Raw genomic sequence first — 19,905 nt, forward strand, 5'->3', positions numbered from 1 at the left:
TCACAATGTAATATTATAAAAATAAACAAATATTTTACTTGTTTGAAATTTATAACATAAATATATTTCAGAGCTATACTCCATCTTCAGTATGTTGTTTTCTTTCTTTCTTTTTTCCTTTTTCTTTTTTCTCTCCATTTTGTAAAGTTAGAGAAAGAAAAGTAAATAGCCGCGCGTTGTATCTCAGCGGTCGTATTTTGAAATGTTGGAACAGTGCGTAGGCAACGCGAGAATAACGCTAAGGGTGTGAGTTCCATATAGAAACGTTGATTTAATTTGAATAAAATAAAATACTTTTCTTTCTCCAACTTTACAACATGGAGAGAAAAAAGAAAAGGAAAAAAAGAAAAAAAAAAACAACATACTGAAGATGGTGTATAGCTCCGAAATATACATTTGTTATAAATTTCAAACAAGTAAAATATTTGTTTATTTTCCTAACATTACGTTGTGATTTGGCTTTCAAGATGCATATTTCATTTTATTCAAGTTAAATCAACATTTCTATACGGAATTCACACCCTTGGCATATATATATATATATATATATATATATATATATATATATATATATATACTAGCAAGAGTACCCGTTGTTGACTGGGTTCAAAAACAGCCTACAGAAAATGGACTCTGATTTATGAAAGTATGATAGGTTATGAAAAGGAAGGGTTGTAAATTTGGGTTAAACTTGGGGGTATCAAAACCAAGGCAAAATATGATGAAAGTAAAAATAAAATAGATAAACCCCATAATTTATTATACCATACCTGTTCACACTGAAACACTTATAGATCCACAGAATATTGTGATATTAAAAAACCTTGTTAAACTTTGTGACATATTTCCATTCTATGGAGGGCAGGTGCGAACGAACACCCCATAATTTTATTATACCATATTTCTTCAAACAGAAACATAATTATCAAAGTATACTTACACAGATAGATATGAAAAGTCTTTATTAAAGTTTGTGCCTATTTCCATTCTATGGAGGCCAGGCGCGAACGCAGACCCCACAATTTTATTATACCATCCCTATTTAAGTTAAAACATACTTATCAAAGTATTATTATGTACATCTATATCAAAAACACTTGTAAACTTCTTTTTTTTTTTTTAATTTTTTATTTCCATACTTTGTGGACCAGGTGCAAACACAGACCCCACAATTTTAATGAACCACTATTCTGCCAGATCAAACATACCCATTCCTGTGTTTCGATACATCTTCTATCATTATACGTAATCATTTTTTTAAAATAGTCAACCATATAGGAGCCTATTCGTGACCAGACCCTAGTTCCTAGATGCCTTAATAGGTTCTTCTCTCTGATTGCTAGATTTTGGAATTCCTTCCATTTTTTCCTGCTTCCTTGACTGTACTAACATGAACAAGTTTTAATGTAATGTAAACAGACGTCTTGCTCATCTCTTTACATAGTCCCTTGTAAAAATGGTCTCAAATAGTAAGCCCTTAGGTCCAATTAGCAATATGCCTTGTCTGATGAGAATAAGAGTAAAAACAAGTGAAGCATGCATGGTCGCTCCCCGTGAGTGCACAGTGAACGTGGCATAAATAATGACTAAGTTCAGCATTTCCCCCCTCCCCCATTTAGCCCCAAAAGTCCCCGGGGGAGGTCAAATCCTGGTGCAAATAAACAAACAGTGCAGTTTTAGGCCTTAACATATGTAAATTTGAGTTCAGCACCATGCAAAAAAAAAAAAAAAATTACTAAGTCCATCATTTGCACCTCCCCCCATTTAGCCCCTAAAGTTCCTATTTAAATTTGAGTTCAGCACCATGCAAAACTGCTAAATAGACATACACAGAAATTTTTGGACAAATATTGTAAAATAGTCCCAAAAATGGAGTGTTTTTATTAGCCGTAAAAGAGCCCTTGGGACACACCCAAGAGTTATCGCGAAGTATAGACAAACAAAATTATATAGAAATCAGTTAGCACAACTTTTCAGAAAGTTTTATAAAAATCCAAGGCGTCAATTGTTTTTTAATAAGCACAAAAGTGTCAATTTTAGCCCTTTTAACACGAAAAGCACCCCGGGGGGGGGGGCAACTGGAGTTTTCCTGGAAAATCAGTTCTGTTACTTTTTTACTCATATCATGTTTAATGTTTGTGCAAAATTTGAAAAAATTCCATTAAAATTGAGAAAAGTGCAAACAGACGAACGGACAAGAGTGAATTTACAAGTCCACCCTCCTTTGGTCGGGGGGGGGTGGCGGTAAATAAACCCATATATATATATGTATGTATATATATATATATATATACATATATATATATATATATATATATATACTCCTGTAAATTTGTTTTTTTTTGTGTATTGATATTCATATTAAAATCTCTTTTTCCTGTTTATTTAAAAACAAAATACAACTTTGTTATATATGGGTTGTGGAATTGCATTCATCTGCAAAAGATCTAGCTATTTTTTTTAAACATTCATTTTAATTAATTCCCTATTAGTTTTTATTATGTTTTCTCATGGGATGATTATCTTTAGTTAACTATTACGTGTAATTATATTCAGGCAGATGTTCTACATGATTTATACTTGCATAATATTTGCGTAAAAAGCTTATAGTAAACACAAACCTCTTTCTACATATATTTATGTATGCGTATATATATTTGTTTAAAAAATTTTGCCTACCAAACTCCTCTGTCAGTTTTTGGTCTCCAGACATGAAACTTAATATATGGGGTATTTGAACCCATGCAAAACTTTATATTAGGGTTTTAGCCGGGGAAAATCAGGACAAAAGTGTGAAAATTTTAAAAAATGGAATTTGCCAGCTGAAGGTCGAACGACTGCTCTACGAATTTGCATGCGTAACATAATAGCTATTTGTCCATTTTTTAATTTTTAGCCTTGCAGCAAACATGTCTTCATAGCTCAGGTATTAATGTCAAAGAAAAAAGTAAATTGTAAGCTAAACGTTTTGGTTTCGATTTTTGGTGGCGGCACACAAATCATTTTTTTAAAAACTTTTTAAATTATTACTATATATTGGATTCAATATAATATAATAATAAATACGAAATCCGCACTAATCAAAATATAATTTTTAAGCGTATTTTATGACTGGGCAATGCTGGGCGGCTCATGCTAGCATATATATATATATATATCTATATGCTCATCACTTTCACTACACTGATGAAGACTGAAGGAAGGATCGGTCGAAAATTATGTACTTGTAAAAAAAGGTTTTTCCAAATTTTTTTCATAATATTATTTTGTATTCCTGCACGTTACCAATTGGAAACGAATAAACAAAAGTTATAAGCTTTTATACTTTTCGTATTCTTTTTTTATACATTTCCATTTATATATATATATATATATATATATATATAACTACTTAATTTACTCACATAAAATTAATATACGAAAGTATAGATTTATGCGTAAACTTTAAGTATTTACTTCAAAAGTGCTCAATACGTAGGTAGAGCTAGTTAGTAATTTATAAAATATATATGGCGATTAAGGTACACTGAATATTCTGCGTTTCATCCACTATAGGATTCGTCAGGCTTCATAAGCCTGACGAATCCTATAGTGGATGAAACGCAGAATATTCAGTGTAGCTTAATCGCCATATATATTTTATAAATTACTATATATATATATATATATATATATATATATATATATATATATTATAAAATAATTTCTCAAAAATTATTAAAGATGCGATTTAAAATTTTTTTTCAAAAAAAATGTCAGTCATGAAAGATTTTTGTTTTTTTCTGTGGTCATGTGATCAGGTAAATTGAAAAAAGAACTGATTATTTAAGAGAAAATAAAACAACGGATTATGTTATCTTTTTTTTTCACATTTTTTTACTTCTATTTTTATTTTTTTTTTATCTTCTTCTGCACCCCCCCCCTTATCTCTCATGTCTATGCCTTTTTTGGCCAAAGATCATGAAATAAAATATCTCCTTTACAGTATGATTTTCTAATTAAGCCTCCAACTACCTCTCTACAAAGCTCCTACCAACACCTTCCGATCCACATACTCCTCTACTCTCCACCCATGCATTCTAATCTATTCTTACTGTCTCGCATCTCGGATTTTCCCTGACATCCCCCCCCCCATTTCACCACTCACTCTCTGCTCCGCATTCCTAAAAATCTTTACATAAATTTCAACTAACCAACTGTTATAAAAATTAATACCTACCGGTGCAGAAACAAGTAAAGGTACTTGTGCATCGTACGAATTGGATGTCATTACTAGGGCTGTGACAACAGCATATTCTTTACATTCTTTTGACTCTCAAGTATATATCCGACACAGTTAGACACACTTAATCAACCGAGAACCACATCAGTCTATATAAAAGCATATATACTTAAGAATCAAAACAATGAAAAGAATATTCTGTTGTCACAGCCCTAGTCATCGCTAGTGCAAACTATGAACCGAATGTTGTTACTGGTTCATATTACGAACCGGGTGTCATTACTGGTGTATATTACGAACCTGATTTCTCATAAATGTGCGGTATGGCTGAATTAACAATGGCAAGTACTTTTGCATCTGTGTTACCACGTTGAAACAGCTTTATTATTTAGAAAACCATTCTTAACATGGGAACGGGAGTGGGTGTAACTATTCTGTACGTTCACTTAACAATTTAATAAACAAAAATATCATAAAAATTTAATTTTACTTGAAAATATTATTAAAAAAATATATATATATACATATCATGATTCCGAGCGTTTTTAACGGCAATTAGTTTATTCCGGTGGTGATGTCAGGTGCCAATCAAGCAAAAACTGATATTTACGAGAAATCTGCACATTTACCGACTTCCGGTTCGTACAATGCATTAGCACCCAAATGAAAAAATAATCGCTATAAGAATTAGAATTACCGAGTGCAGGAGTAGGCATCGAACAGATAAAAAAAAAAAAAATGTGAAGAGATCACATAATATAAGTTCTTATTTGGTCGGTATATACATTACAACCATATCAGGCTGTTCGAAGATACTGGCTTCGTGACACCAAACATGGATATTTCTATTCATTCACAAAACTCAGCCATGTGATGCAAAGTAAAAATAATAAAAAATTCTCTACAAAACAACCAAACCAAACATTATTAATAAATATTTGAAGATATAAAAACTCGAAGCATAAAACCGTTTTTTTTTCTTTGAGAAAATTACTAGATTCAGCATTAAATACGCAGAAAAGGGCTAAAGTGCTGTAAAATAAACCAACCCAACCAAACCCACGTATTATATGACATAGTCTGTGTCGTTATCCATTGCACCCATCCTTTTCGCCTTCGTTTTTTATAGAGCGTGTTCTTAAATTGTTATACGACAAAATGGAACGGTTGTTTATTTGCGTACAATAAAAAAAACAACCCTTAATGGCGGCATTTAAAAACATGTCATAAACAAATCGATCCAGTCGTTGTTCGACGGTGTTTCGATTTGTCACACATTTATTGATTTGTTTTTATGCATTTTTTTTTTTTTTGTTTTTTTTTTTGAGGAGGGGGTGATTTTCTTTTTGGCTTATCCGTTTGTTCTTAAAGTGTATGTCCCTTGCAGCAAAGAAAGATTGCATTCTATTAAAAACAACGCGTCGCCTATTTTTATTTTGTCATTTATCGCTAGCGATGCAAAGCAATGGAAGCATATTAACGATTCCAATCGTTTTTCACCGAGGGGTATTTAAATAAATAAATAAATCTCATATATAAACGGCTATATGTCTGTCTGTCTGTCTCCATATTTTCAAAGTTATCTCCTCTGAAACTAAAAGTCGCAGAGCGGCGCTAGGGATCTCAAATGATTGGATTTTTCATGGACCGTTCTTTTATGGGTCTTTAGCCAATTAAAATAGTTTTTAAGGGTCAAAAATGGGTCAAAATTGAAAAAAAAAAATGGTTATACATTTTGTACATCCATTTTAGTTTATTTTTAATTTTTTATTTTTAATCAGTTTATATGCGTGTCATGGTGATACAGTGGTAACGTCACCAGCTTTGAATGCTACAGTTTCGGTTTCGATTCTAGCTGATGGCACCGAAATACTTTTTTTTTTTACTTTTGAAAACACGACTCTATAAGAATATATACGAAATGGACAAGGACCCATGGCGCAGTGGTTAGAGTACTTGGAAAAATGAATTGTAAAAAGTGATATTCTCCTGAAGGTTGAAGGTTCAATCCTCAGTGTGGCCGACCGAAAAATACAATTGCGAATTACTTAGGATCTTTATCCAGTCATGACTCATGGAACAAGAGCACGCTACCCCAGTGAAGTAAATAAAGGGTTCCGCTCGAAATTCCGTCCAAATTCCCGAGTTCGACAGAAACATTCCCAAGTTCGACAAGATACACCTGGAGAAGGTCAGAGGTTGTGAAAATCACACTTAAGATGAGAACAGTAGTTCGATGATTCCAAATAATACGAATTAAAATATCATATTTAAGCGCATTTTACGACCAGGCAAAGCTGGCCCCTCCCTCGAAGTAAATGATAAAGATTATCACTAAACTCTTAAAGAAATAAATTTAGTTTGTTCTGGAAAAAAAAATGCCCGTGTAGTGATTTCTTTTAAACTGACACATTTCAGGCGAAAACACTGTTATGCACTTACATGTCATGTCAAAATTAGTATAAATTACAAAAATTACAAAAAATGATCTAGTAGAAAATGTGCTAGATGTATTTTAAACAAGAAATTATTAACAATTACGTTCTGACATTTGTGTTTAAAAATGGCAGACCCTTAATTTAAATCAAGGGAGATAAGACAGTTTGTCATACAGAATTGGTTGTACAACTCTTCTGCATTTAGATATACGAAAAAAAAAAAACTGGATACTTCAATTATTTTCCTACTGAATAATTTTTTTATGATTTTTTTTGAATTTATACTAATTTCGACATGGTACATAAGTACGTAATAATATTTTCACCTGAAATGCGTTAGTTTAAAACATCAGTAATCCACACAAGCATCTCAAACTCCTTAAGAAATAAATCTTGCAGTGATGCTAACTGAGGAAAAAACAAAAACAAAACAAAAAAATGCTAGATTAGAGAAAAGAAATCTCCAGAAAATCGCTAGATTTTTAACTTTTGCTGTCTGAAATTTTCAGAAACCGCTACTTCGAAACAAAAAAAATCTCCAGAAAAGAAAAACACTATATAAAAATATAATGAATATACTGTGGTAATTACCACAGTATATTCATAATGTTTTTACTGTAGAGCATTGGTTGTCAAAGTTTCGCAACAATGGTTTGTTACGACCTGTGCCATAGGTAAAACAAGTATAACCTCATTTAATTGGAATTCATTATTGAGATGAGTATTATTTATTAATTTATTTATTTATTAATTAATTTATTAATTGATTTATTTATTTATTTATTAATTAATTTATTAATTTATTTATTTATTTATTAATTTATTTATTTATTTATTAATTTATTTATTAATCAATTAATTAATTTATTTATTTATTTATTGCGGACTTTATGAAAGCATATGAATACAGCATAATCACCGAAGTTAAGCACCGTCGAGCCTGGTTAGTACCAGATTGATGACCATTTGGGAATTCTAGGCGCTGTATGTGCTCTCCGCTTATCTCAGCATTTGTTTCCAGTCATACATACACTTCATTTGCCACTGGTATTTAAAACAATGTCGACTCAGGAGAGGTGTGGTTGGAGATTGTGCACCTTGTGTCACAAAAATTTAACACGCAGGCACCCCTTCGTGGGAATCCATAGTCTGTCAAAGACTGAAGGAGCCATTTTTATTATTGCGGACTATTATCCTCATCTTTCTTACATGTTGTTTCATGACGTTTCGGCCAACTATTCCTCTGGAATAGTTGGTTAAAACAACTATGGATGGCAGTAATTGCTGAAAATGCAGTTAGGAAATTTGGAGTTCTTATCCCGTCGCGGTTACCACCTGATGAAGGCCTGAAGAATAGTTGGCCGAAACGTCGTGAAACAACAACTAAGAAAGATGAGGATAAAGTCTGCAATAAATAAATTTATAAGTATAACCTTGTCAGTCTAGTAATGTTAGAAAAGATGTAATCTCCATCGATCACAACTTCAGAATAATTTACAGCCCTTCAGTCTATTCATGTGACCCAAGTTATCCAATCAAATGAGTCGAATGTTATAGCTACCCCAAGCATAAAAAGAATCACCACTCTCACAAACATTGCCTATGCTTCAGTTCTTCCAGACAATGGCAGGTAAATGTCGTGCATCACTTTTTGTGACACTCTTCTACTCAAGGAAAACAAAATTAAGAACTTGTTGATTTTGGACAAGTTCTTGTAGTATATATTGATATCATTCTTGCTGGTTAGAGCAACTACTGCAAAACCACTCCTTTTCATCTGGTGGGGCCACACTGATCCCAGCACATCTAAAATGGAACCAGTTTTCACAGCAGTCGCAACAGACCATGGCCGATCTATCATCTGGTTGATTGCCTCTGGCGCAGATCCAAACCTGCTCTCTCTCGTTCCAAAACGGATACCCCTAAACTGGTATCCAACCAAGAAATCCCTTTGATTCCCAGTCTTCATAACTAGATTCAAGATCATCCATAAGATCATGTGTTTTCATGCTCTTATCATTTCAGCGTATCTGTGCAGAGCGAACCATTCCATCATCTGAAAACAACTCTTCTATTCTTCCTAATCCCCAAAAAGGTCTAGATTTGTTGGGGAGTTTTATTGTAACAATATCTCCTAGTTGTACCTTATTGGACAGCGACTGATACAGATCTTGCTTGCATTCTCGAAGAGAGAGTAAGTAATCTTCATGCCATATCTGTTTGAACTTCTTGAGCAGCTCATCACGATTTCTCAAAAAGTCCAACAATATTTCTCTGGAAGGCAGTTCATCCTCATACTTATCGGGATATCCAACCTGAGAAAAAGTCCAGGGTTTTGATCTGGGTGAAGAAAGTGATTGGGTGTAATTACCTCCAGCCCCGAGCTACTCAAACTGATATATGTCAAAGGTCTACTGTTTACTGCATGTTGGACATCTTTGATTACTGTCCACAGCTCCGATTGACTGTAAATGAATCTTCCAATGGTTTTGTAGAGGCATCCCTTCAGAGTCTTTATAATCCATTCCCAAACTCCTCAATACGACGCCGAATGAAGAAGAATTCTAACATTATAATGACCAAATTTATCTTCAAATTCCAAACAAGTAAGGGCTTGATGTAGTATGTTAGCTCCGGCAACAAATGATTTTACATTGTCGCTATATATATGAGAACGTAAGTCCCACATATTGAAAAACCTAATGAAGGCCAGCAAAAAGCATCAACTGTCATGTTCTTGACTAGTTCCAGATGTACTGGTCTGATTTCCAGACATGTAAACACCAGAATGTAAACTTTCGATTGTTGATTCAGGCGATGAACCCACAAGTGTCCAGTGTAGTCGACCCCCATATGTAAAGAGGGTCTCACTAGATTTATTCTATGTTTACGAAGATCCGTCATCTTAGGATGCATGAAAGGTACTGAGTTAAATTTCTGGCAAATGTAACAGCCTTTCTTGCCTCTTTTCACGACTTGTCTATTTTGGGGTATCCAAAACCCAAGCTGGTACTCCTAGGAGTAGCTGGTACTCCTAAGTGTTTAGCCCTCTCTTGTTCATCCCTCATGATCAGATCAGTCAAAAGATGATTCCTCCCAAGCAATACAGGGTTCAAAACTTCATACGGCAGAATTACATTTTTCTGGATCCTGCCCCTGGAGCGGACCATACCAGATTCGTCTAGGAACAGGTTTAGTTGACTCACATAGCTCAGGACTGGTTTGCCATAAGGATTGCACGGGAATTTCAGCTCAAGGGGGAATTCTTACTGCTGCATCATCCTAAATAAGTATTTGGAAGTGTTGAAAATTTAATTCTGACTCGAGAATGAACTGGATGCTCAGAGATGGGGCCGGTATAAAAGATTGTGAAATAATTATTATTTTGCGACCCCAACTTGGGAGTCAGTTAACACCTAGATGATGGCAGATGATGCGTCAACTCTGTAGCGAGTTGCTGGACAAGCTCAGAAAGAAACCGACACCCACATCCCGCAGAGGCTCCTATCTGCAATGTACCTCATTATCACGCCCAGACTCGGCATGGTGCATGTACGTCGGCAACCAACTGGTAACAAATAAAATGCTCACTGAGGTACGGTTAGCACACTACCGCGTCCTGTAACATGAATAGGCATGATGTAAGAAATTATAACGCAGACAGGGAACACCAGAGAACACGGACAATGTCGGCACCCCTCAGAATTATGGAATGAAGTGGTGTACACCAACGATCAACTAACCTACTAACCCTCCAACTGGCCCAAGACACATCCAATATATATCCAAGGGCCAGCGCCTCTCACCACTCCTTCCAGTACATATACGATAGTCACCCTTCATAGATGTAAAATGGCAAAGTCGAAGAAACCTTAAGGCAGAACCGACCCTCTCGGATCTCCATGCCCTTCCTCTTGGCATTAGTGCTTCTTTTATTTTTTTCAGCAGAAGCAGCCTGTTTATAATCCACGTTTATCCCTTTTTATAAATAAGTTCAAATACCCGGGAAATCACATGTAGAAGCTTGTTGAAACAGGAAAATCTGTTGGCGGGGAGGATTGGTTCAGATCAGAACAGGTTCCACCATAGTTATACAACAGGTTGGTACCAATTTAGGCAATCGTGTGAACTATCAGGCCAACAAACAAATTCACCAGACAACCAGCTCAGTTCAGACCACCAAAAGGAAAAATTCTCCTTAAATTTAGACATTGTCAATCCTTGGTCATTAGATCTGTAGGATTTTGACTGGAAGGTACATATTTATATCTGATATGCAAGTTATACGTTGCAAGTATTGCTTCCTCCATTTGTGCCACATCCTTAAGGCGGTTCTTTGTGAAAATGTTCTTGTTGCTTGTTTGTTTAGTCATTAAGCAAGAACTACTTGCGCCACTACAGCTAGATATAATTTCTCCAATTTTACTCCTTGGTAGATCTTTAAGATACTGTCCAGATATTTAATTGCCAAAAAGGCCGCCAACAGTTCGAGTGTTGGCAGGGTTTTAGGCTTTAGAGGAGCCACCTTTGTTTTAGTAAAAATCAGAAAAGATTTACCCCCTTGAACTGAATAAACAACAAAACCATATGCCTTTTTTGAGACATCCGCAAATATATATAAGTCGACACAGGCATCTCTATCGAGTATTTGTCTTCTGAAGGTTAATGAATAGAGTATTGATAAATCAGAAGCCAGTAATTTCCAACTTTCTTGGATTTCCCTTGGAATGGGCTCATCCCAATCAATACCAGCCTTCCATATTTTTCCCACCAATATTCGACTCTGAATGAAGACCGGGAGACACAATGACAATGGGTCAAACACACTGGATGCAGCTGATAGAATGCAACGTTTTGTTCTTAAGCTAGGGTCACAAGTATGCTGTGTGAGGCGGATACAATCAGACGTTGCGTCATATCTGTAGCCCCAAACTTTTCTCCAAGAACAACTATGAGTTGTCAAAGTCTTGTCCTTTTTTAATTAATTGCTGCAGTTTTGTACAGTTGGGATTACAGGATCGAAGATCAAACCCACCCCTTCTGCAATCTCTCTCTTGCTTGGCAACATTTTAGGAAAGGTAATTGTTTTACCTTCCTAATAAAATATATTTAAAAAACACAGCACAAAAGAACAAACTTCTTTTTAACAATAAAAACTTAGAATATTTATTGGTAGCAGGAACTGGCAGGTCGGACTGCAACAAAAGAAGAAGGATGGAATACTGTTGCCATATCTGGGCAGGAGCTGCTAAAAATAGCCTATCCTGCCTTGACAGAGTACAAAATAGACTTTGTGGCTTAGTGGGGGATGCCCTTTTCTCTACCCTGCAACCTCTCTCCCACAGAAGAGACGTTGCGAGTCTATCCTTGTTTTATCGTTATTTCCATGGCAGGTTATCATTTGAACTCCAATCTCTGGTCCCCTCTCGCCAATCTTTCACGAAAAACACCCGTCTAGCTGAAGCCACTGTGAAAAATTTCCCCCACTCTTTATCTGTGCCTAAATCAAAACATGGATTCCATGAACAAAGCTTCTTTCTTAGAACTGCACGCATGTAGAACTCTGTTCCGTCTGCCTGCTTCCCACTTGGATGTGTTCAAGTCTAACGTTAACAAATTCCTAATGAACCGCCCCCTTAAGTAAACACTTCATCAAATCTCCACACTAACGTAATGTACTTGCAATAACCCTTATCCCTGAGTGGCTTCCGGGCCTTGATAAGTGGTGATCACTGTGTAAAAAAAAAAAAAAAAAGGAATAGAAAGTTCTTTTTGAGGTCGTCGTCGTCAGTTAGTCAGTACTGTGTCATTCCCAGCGAATAGCAGTTGTCTCCAGTGGAGGCTGTCGATGCTAGGGCAAGATATCCAGTGGACAGGGGACGAGAGAAGAGGTGTTGCTAGGCTGAAGGTCCGGTCCTGACTGACTGACGTTCCCTCAAGACTTTTTAGGGAACAGATGAATCAATGCGCCTTGATATGCCGAAGAACTCAGAGGGGGGGGGGCATTGATTCACTAGAGAAAATAGTTCTCTGTAATTGCTACAATATAGTTTCTTCAACTCACCTTCAAAGTTGTTGGTGCTAACCAGGTTATCAACTCAGAGGGGCCCTGTCGGTGGGGCATTAGAATAGGTTGACTGCCCCCCTGCAGAGGGTAAAAGTCCCTCAATGGGGGTCCTGGATATGACCTTAAACTATATCCAGTGGTGAGGCCCCAGCTTGTGGGCTTTGGGGAGTGTAGAACCACTCTTTAATTACCATTGCTCCCAGGTCCACTCTGACCCGGAGTGGTAGTACCTGTTAGGGTCCCAACTATGGGTTAAATAGAAACCGACGTGAAAACAACAAATATATTCTATTAAAAAAATTTTTCTTCAGAATCTTTGGATTCGGCATTAAATAACCCGAAAAGGGTTGATATGCCGTAAAACAAAAACAACCAACCAACCAACCAACTCAGAGGGTCGCAGGTAAGTGTCTTTTTTTCACTATATATTTTTGGAATTATATTGAAACGGTTGGCTCTCCAGAAAATTTTCAAATTTTATCAGCTATTTTTATCTGTTTTTCGGAGAGGGTATATTTTGCTTTGCAAGAAACAAATCACAAAATTAAACAGTGTTTAATATAATAAAAATCAAATTGAAATATATTACAATTTAAACATCACAATAATGACATACCTAAATATTTAATATTGCCAAATAAATTCTCCTCAAATATCAGAAAAATGAATATTTGCAAAATAAAAATTTAAAACGAAATCCCCAAAACGCAGGTACCACATTTATAAGTGAATTAATTGATAGATTTTAGAACCATTCTGAAGGGGAGATTAGGAGGATAGGTAAAAATGGCACAAATATATAAATGGGGAAATAGCACAAGATGAAAATCTTTGAGAATATGGTAAAACATTAAGTAGTTTGTCAATTCAAAAAATAAATTATATCTATATTTAAAAACAAATAAATACCCTTAGCTATCTCCCTTCAAAAGATAAAATTCTGCTTCTTTAGGCTATTACGTGTGAATATTCCGAAAAAATATTTTAGGATTTAAAGTGGAAAGGGTATTTTTTTCATATAAATGTTTATTAAAATGATCCCTCATTTCTAGGACATTCTAACTTTTTGGTACAGATAACTAATCTTTAATGCCTAAGTCTGACTCGTAGATACGGGCAATTTAATGGCTGACTCGGTAGGAGACATGGTTTTGAACGCAGGCTGATCATTATATATTTTTTTAAATTTTCGATTACTTTTTGATTGTGTTTGAAAGATTAAAGGCGAAAGTTAATCTCTCTCTCAAAAAAAGTGTGTGAAATAAAAAAATCATGGAAAAATCTTACTGCAAACTTGAAAAACCCTTCATTTCACGTAAAAAAAGAAAAGTATAGGTATTGGTGTGAGTCAGTGTTCATAATCGGAATCTATCGATTTTTAAGATCAAGGCTGCAGGTGCAAAAATCTCTAGAAGTCGAAAGTAATAGAGTATCACCGGGACCGTTAAAGGTAAATTTAACTTGATTTCCGATTTGCAAAAGGTTTTTCACCAAATCACATCCTCACGCATATAAAATAAAAAGACGTGAATAACTTCGAAAAAATAACGACACTTGACAAAGAACTATTGGAATGAAATAACATTTATTTACGTGTTTAAGAAACAGTAATTCAAATCGTTTCAACGTTAAGGTTTTTGCAATGAGTGTTCAGTGGGCCAGCCTAGCTAATAAGTATCCTGTGGAATTAAAAGAAGAATAATTCTCGTTCGATATGGTAACTTTCCATGATGAGAATTAAGGTACATGACGTACGCAAAATCATGTTGGGTGATTCAACGTCCCACAAGGACCGAATCTGGTGTATGCACCATGGACGGTCAGTGGTGGTGTTTATTTGTAGAATTGCATCCTAGACTGGTTTGATTTTTATGAGCAAAATCTTATATAGGTGTGTTCTAGAACATTTCAGACTGTCTGTTGTATCATTGTGCGTGAAACGTAACATAGTTCCTTTATCGCATGTGTGCGGATGGGCAAATTACGACCTTGTGTCTTTGCACGTTCTTCATATACGTGCATGTTGAAAACGGTGATTGCTATGAGATTGTCTCTGCTAAAGATTTGTACCGGCCGTCTGTAGGGGATGCTACAAATGCATTAGAAAAACGATCGTGTTTAAATTTTTCTGGCAAGATAAATATCAATTTTCTGGAATTATTTCCAAGTTAATTATGAAGTTAAAGTCTTAAGATAATGAATTAATAAAATAAATGAACTGAACTTTTTCTAAAAAAGGTAATAACTATAAAAAAAAAATGCGTAAGTTGTAGCAATGAGGTTTGTTTATTAATACTAAATAAAACATGGCGGCAAAATTCAAAAAAGTATGGAAGCCCATAAAAACCTGTACAGGGGTATCTGAAAATGACATCAGGTGGTTGGAGGAAGAGAGAGGGAGGTACAAAACCGACTGTTTTTCTTCTTCTTTTTATTTTTTTTTCAGAGCCGTGCTTCCCTACATACCTATAGTGACCGTTTGTATAATTTTCACCATTTTAATACTTATTAATTATTATGTGTTCCTGCTTTAAAATTTTTTAAATTTTGTTTTATTTTTCAAGATTATATTACACTGAATGTTACATGATCATCCACGCAAGGAAAATATTAGAATCTACGCATATAAAAATTACGCTAAAACAGTAAACCTTTAAAAAAAAAAATTTAAAAAAAAAGAAATATTTTTTGCAATCATAACTTTTTTTGTGTGAAAATATTAAATAAACAATGCTTTATTCAATGATGATATCGTTAGTTCGATAAATTAATTTTTATTCGAGTTATATTGATTTCATTAATACGGACTTTAGGGGCTTTTTTTTTGTAATGTTCCTGTAAAAATTGGGTTTTTTTTTTTTTTTTTTTTTTTTTGTAATTGTTACAATTAACGACGCTTTATTTTCGTAGAAAAGCAAAAATAAATTCATTCATTTTTTTTTAATTACTGAAAACCATAACTTCAGTAAAGGTGTTTTTGGTTTAAACAAGATAATACATTTCCATTACGATTCAAATAAAAAATAATTCATTCATTATATTCCGTGATCATTATTTGATAAATACTGAAAATTTTATTAAAATTTGTTAATTTCCTGATTTTTGGTGAATTTTTAAGTTAAGGGAGGGGTCAAAATATTTATACATTTAGAGCATCGGCAATTCATTTTGTACGTACCTACTGACTCGCAATGTCATAAAACCATGCAGAATTTATCTCCCATAGCAAAAAAAACAAAAAAAAAACCTGCTTAACAGTCTTGTATCCTAAACCGGTAAAAAATCTTGGAAGTAAGTGTGTTACTTTACATTAAATTGGGCAGCACTTTTCTTGGCCACAATCATTCCAAATGGAGTATATTTTTTACTCGGAATATTTTAAAAATGAAAAAAAAAATTACAATTTAAATAGTTGCTAATTTTACAATATATTTTTATTTTAAGCTTACTTATATTAGTTTTTACTTTCCAAATACAATTAACGTTAAAGTATAGTATCTGTTCTGATACTATAATTTATCTTTTCTGTCATTGGTCAATGCAGGAGAAATTCTTTAAGATTGAGGATTAAAAATGTTGCTTCAATCCCGAATGCCTCTTTTTGTGATTAGCGGGGTTTTCACTACTAAAAACTGACCTTGTGTCTAACTTTGCCATTGTAGGAAGGCAAGTGATTCTTTTCCACGTGTGGAATACTTTGTTTCTGTTTTTAATGTTTGCTCAAAAATAGATGCAATAAACTTCGCTGAGATGTTAACATATAGTGCGTCTTAAAAAAAAGTTGGTTCACTCTCTGACAATTAAATGTAATAATAAACATTACAAAAGTTAGTAAAAATAATTAAAATCATGAATGTTGGCTCTTTGTTAAAGTGTAGAATAGTTAACAGCCAAGAAATTGTAAACAATAACATAAGTAAACAAATACCTTCTACCAAACGCAGTAAAATCTAAATATTTTTTATACGTGCTGAAATTGTGTTTGCATTCTTTTTATTTCATTTCTTTTAGTTTTTTTGTTTTTTTTTTACATGGGGGGGGGGTCACCACTTATCTTTCCAATAAATAACTAGTTGCTTGTCGCTTAACCATTGGGGACTCCATTCTTGAAAAAGTGTATAACAAATCTATGACTACGACTAACTTTAAATTTGGGAGTACAACTCGAACTTTTTTTTTTTTTTCATAGGAATCACCACTTATCAAGGCCCACAGGCCACTTGAGGATAAGGGTTAATAGGTATACATTAGTCATTGCGATTACAGCGTAGTAAGCATAAGTAGTGTGAATTTTGTAAATTAGATTACTTAGGGGGGGACGGTTCATCAAGAACTTGTTTACGTTGGACTTGAAGACAATCAGATTGTAGCCAGCTGGAAAGCAGGCAAACAGAAGAGAATTCCACAGGCGTGCAGTTCTAAGAAAGAAACTTTGTTCATGGAATCTAGGTTTAGGTTTACGCACAGAAAAAGAGTGTAGGAAATTGTTGATAGCGGGTTTGGCTAGACGGGTGTTTTTCGTAAAAGTCTGGCAAGAGGGGACCATAGATTGGAGCTCAGACGAGCACTTGCCATGAAAATAACAATAAAGCAGAGACATCGTTGGCCGTACCTGGCTTTTATAAAGGTAGAGAATTGCATCAGGAGTGAGAGGGTTAGTGGTAGAATAAGTCATTTGTTTACAACTTCTCAAGAATTAAGCCTCTCCACTCGTTAAGTGATAAGCGGCCATTTGTTTATTTTTTAAAATTCAGTGTGCAAAAACCACTTTGAACAACATATTTGGAAATTAGAAAAAAAAAAACTTAGTTTTAGCACGTTAAAAATATACATGTCGGCTGATAATTAAATTCTACTGCGTTTGGTATAAGTTTTTTTTGTTTTTTTTGCTGTTGTTGCTTTTTTTTATTTTTACAATTTTCGATCATTAACTTTCCTACACTTTTACCAAGTGAATAAATACTTTTAAATTAAGGGGAGTGCTTAAATCACATTTTCATCTATAGAGGCTGATGTACTTATAAAATGAATTTTTTTAGCGAGTTTAAGGATGGTTAAGTGAAAAAAAAAAAAAAACGGTGAAAACAAAAAATAAATATTCAATAAATAATTGAGTACTTGTACAGTTTAATCAAGACATTAAAAAATGAAAATATCGAAAAAAAAAAAAAAAGTTATATTTCACGTATCCGTTATGAAATGAAGTTCTCCAAAAAAAATTTCACTTAGTTTCATCAACTAGTTTTGTTTTTTTTTACAGCGAAAAAATAATTTGTTATGATTACGAGCAAAAGGTTCGATTTTTATGAAGAAAAGCTAGAATTAAAGATGGGAAGGGAGTGTCGGCACTTTACATGGAGTTATCTCCCCGTGGCATGTTGTTCAGCTTCAGCAAATTTCACAATGGCTGACTTCAACGCGCTCTCATAAGAACGTGTTTTTCCGCTGTAAAAAAAAAGCAAACTATTCTATCAAATTAAATGAATTTTGTTTTCGGAGATCTTCAGTCCATAACGGATACGTACAATATAACCTTTATTTCGATATTTTCATTTTTTAATGTCTTGACTAAACTGTACAAGTGCCAATAATTATAACGAAAAGTAATAAATGCTGCTTTTCTGCCAACCTGAATGAGTTTAGTTTATGTTTTAAAGTATTTTCAAGTGCTTTTCTTTATTTTTTTAAATCTTCAATTGCGGGTTTTGTGGGTGTCAAATATTTCCAGATTTTCAAGAAAAAATCCGCTAGCCGCTAGATTAAAATTTTAACCGCTAGATTGTAAACGAAATTTCCAGATCTAGTGGGAAACCCGCTAAATTGGCAACACTGAATATTTGAAATTCAAGGGGAATAACTCTAATAATGAAATATTTATATACATAAAAAGAAAAAAAAAAAACAAAAAACAAACAAAAATAAACATTTTTTTATTTGGGCGGAGGGGGGGGGGCGGATAAACCAAATGATTTTTTATGTTAGTTTTTTTTTGTTAAAATATTAGCCAGAAAAATATTTGTAAACAACTAAGGGTTTATTTTTATATGTTCAAATGGTGTATATAATTTTTTAAGGGTATGGTAAAAAATGGACAGTAAACTGATTATATTTGATTAAAATGGAAGATAAGCGAGTCTTCAAAATTACTTTTAAATCTGATTGCAGGTTGTATAAATTCATATTCCACTCTATAATAAAGATCAATGTGCATTTATTTGTATATAAATAAATATCAATCTGTCTCATCACTATAATTGGCAAGTAAAAACGTGTCAGACGAAACCATTTCCAGTATGAGAAGGGAGAACATAACAAGTTAGACCGTTTTGTACTGTTTGAAATGAATTTGGAAAGAAATCATTTACTTTATTTTCATAATGAGGCACTTTCTTTTTTACCTTGGTTTTTACTTTTGTTTTTTCCTTTCTTTTTATACTGATTGATATTTTTGCTTTTTTTTTTTTTTAAACTTTCCTGTTTTAAACTTTTCTTATTTCTTGCAAGGAAAAGGGAAAAGGGGTTATTGTTTAACTTTACAGATTGAGATGCTATCTTATATGCCTATTAGTGTGTGAACCGACCGGCAAAGCTTCTTTCACTGTATTTCTATAATGAGATGTTTTTCTTTCCTCTTTGTATACCGACGCCCCCCCCCCTTTCCCTGTTCTCTTTTTTTTTTCTTCTTTTCTTTTTTTTTGGCTTATTATTGAAGTTAACCAATGTGCACTTTATTTTTTGGCAATTTCAATAAATCTCATTATTAAACATTTAAATTATAGGTAATCTGGAAGAAAGAGAGAGCCTGTTTCTTCCGTTTGACTATAGGTGGCGTTCGTTACTGTCTGTCCACCCAGTTACGGAAGCACAAAATGTATATAATGGCACCCTTGAAATAAAAATAAATGGTTTTGTTATATTTTAATTTAAAAAATTTTTTTTTTTTTTGCAAACATATTTAAGTTTTATTTATTTTTTTTTCAAACATATTTACGTTTTTTTTTTTTTGGTTTTGCAAACATATTTAAGTTTATTATATATATATTAGTAATGTTTTATTTTTTCAAACATATTTACGTTTTTTTTTTTTGGTTTTGCAAACATATTTAAGTTTATTATATATATATTAGTAATGTTTTATTTTTTCAAACATATTTAAGTTTATTATATATATATTAGTA

At 33.7% G+C, this 19,905-nt stretch overlaps 1 protein-coding gene across 2 annotated transcripts in view; it reads right to left on the reverse strand.

Moving 5' to 3' along the window:
* The window catches only part of LOC145242647 (protocadherin gamma-B1-like), a 228,387-nt gene that overhangs the window by 119,492 nt on the left and 88,990 nt on the right, over positions 1-19,905 (reverse strand). The window lies entirely within an intron of this gene.

Source organism: Euprymna scolopes, chromosome 21, assembly GCF_053919585.1.
Source record: "Euprymna scolopes isolate OS-2025 chromosome 21, ASM5391958v1, whole genome shotgun sequence".
NCBI classification, from domain to species: domain Eukaryota; kingdom Metazoa; phylum Mollusca; class Cephalopoda; order Sepiida; family Sepiolidae; genus Euprymna; species Euprymna scolopes.